The 2,134-nt window shown below is 45.5% G+C and overlaps 1 long non-coding RNA gene across 3 annotated transcripts in view; it reads left to right on the top strand.

Annotated features, from left to right (window-relative positions):
- The first annotated feature begins 8 nt into the window (after nucleotides 1-8).
- LOC109314173 overlaps nucleotides 9-2,134 on the top strand; it is a 27,887-nt gene continuing 25,761 nt past the window's right edge. For all 3 annotated transcript variants that reach the window (XR_002102239.1, XR_002102238.1, XR_002102240.1), the window contains exon 1: nucleotides 9-260. This is a non-coding gene — a long non-coding RNA (uncharacterized LOC109314173). The remainder of the gene's footprint in view (nucleotides 261-2,134) is intronic.

Genomic DNA, 2,134 nt, shown 5'->3' with positions numbered 1-2,134 from the left:
GGGCCGGGCCGGGCGGTGACGGGACCGCTTTGAGCCTCGCGCCGCGCCTCGTGGGAGCCCCCGCCGGACTGGCTGCAAACGGCTCCGCTGCGGAGCTCAGGCTCCAGACAAGAAGCTCCAGCTGCTGCTCCTCTCTCTCTGCTTGCTGTCACCCCAGGCAAAGGAGTGAGCTGGTGTTAGCAGAAGGTGCCTGAAATAAAGTAGCAGGAGGAGGTCTCTGGGATAAAGAAGTGAATCCAAGGGACCCACAGGGAGTGGAGGTGAGGTGCCTCTCTAGTAAGGCAGGATGCCTTGGCCTGCTGAACTGTCCCTTGTTGTGGTGTTTGCTTGTGTCTTTGTATGGTGAAAGAAGGAGGTTGGTTTCTAATGTTTGAGTTAAAGAACCATCTTTCTGAAGTGAAAGTCTCTGGGCTTGTCAGCAAGCCACACTAACATGCAGAGCCCCCCTGCTGCAGCACTTCACCAGCCTTTATGAACAGAAATCTACTCCAAGGTGCTGGCTTGGATCTAAATGAGAATCAGTTGCCAGCTGTCATTTCTGAGATGAGAACTCAGCAAGATAGTATGGTTATCAGTCCTGGTTGCAGGAAGTAGGATGGCGAAGACTCCGGGGTACACTGCAACACATGCACAGGACCCAGCCCCAGGGGCAATGGACCAGAGTCCAACAGCAGTAATTTCCACACCCGTAGATCTGAAGGCTGCTCAAGTGGAAGACTCTGGAGACCAAGCAGTTCCTGCCAGCACAACAAACTCATTGATTTCTATTTTAGATTTAGGGGTGGGGGGAGGGTACTTAAGTTTGGAGCAGAGGGCTAACACACAAAAGCAGAAACCTGCTGCAGCTGCAGTACCTGAGATTTTGTTCATTCCCAGGTTGCCTGAATGGCAAGGTCTGGAGCTTGTAGCTGTCAAGTATGTCACCAGGAATACTCTTGTGTGACACCTCATACCTGGTCTGATTTGGATAATTGTTATAGAGCAGCCATTTTCAGCCTGTGATCCGTGGATGCTTTGGGGGGGGGGCTGCAGACTATGTTTAAGGGGTCCATGAAAGATAACCGATTAACAAAAGTATGTGAACATCCACACTTGCAATTCATAGGGGTCCACACCACCATTTGAAGTTTCCAAAGTGGTTCATACCTCTATTTGAAACTTTTTAGGGGTCTGCAAGTGAAAAAAGGTTGAAAACAACTGTTAGAGGATGGTCCTAGGGGCTAGAGGGGTCAATGATTTTTCCTTTGAATTCACTTTGCCTAATGCCAGTACTTACTCTTTGTAAAGCAAGACACTTTGAAAACATTTTCTCAGAATACTTAGAAGTGTAGGAGTTCTCTTTTTTTTTTAAATGTACTTCTTTAAAAACAATAATTTACTAAAAGTTAAATTGACATGTATAATGTATTCATTTTAAACAAATTTACCCAGTGATTTATACAAACAATAGAGCATTGCTAGTAAAGTCCTGGGAACAGGGAAGAGTTAACTACAATAACTGTATTCTTGTAATACCTGGAAAAATAAAATTTGTCTGTTTGGAGTTTTGTTGTGCATGTTTAATAACCGAAATAAGAATAAAGCAAAAAGAGCAAAAACAAAGAGGTTTGGGTAGCTTTAACTTACACATCTGCAAGCTGTACTGACAGAGTCAGTATTATAAACAAGTTGTGTGGCTCAGGCTCAGGAACAAATCTAGACATTAGGGGCACTTTTACATGTGCTCCAGAGGTGGTGGAGGGCTGCACTTCAATTAGAGTGGCTCCTAGAGCCACTGTAATTAAAGCACTGCAGTGTCTCATGTATTAGTGTCCCCGTGCTTCAAAATACCAGTTGGGCACTCATTCAAGTTTTAGTTCAAGCTCCCCACGGAAAATTTTGAAGCACAGAGATACTGATACATGAGACATGGGGGGCTGCTGGAGTGTGGTAATTACTACGCTCCAGCGGACTCTTAATCAAACCTGCTCCAGCACAGGGTAATTATATTGTATCAAATCAGTCTCCACCCTCATGTACAGGCAAACTAAGTGTATTCTGAGGGTTTAATCTCTCAGTGAAGTAGATTCATAGATTCATAGATGCTAGGGTCGGAAGGGACCTCAATGGATCATCGAGTCCGACCCCCTGCATA

Source organism: Crocodylus porosus, unplaced genomic scaffold, assembly GCF_001723895.1.
Source record: "Crocodylus porosus isolate Cpor-Errol unplaced genomic scaffold, CroPor_comp1, whole genome shotgun sequence".
NCBI classification, from domain to species: domain Eukaryota; kingdom Metazoa; phylum Chordata; order Crocodylia; family Crocodylidae; genus Crocodylus; species Crocodylus porosus.
This window is presented reverse-complemented; position numbering and strand designations above follow the sequence as displayed.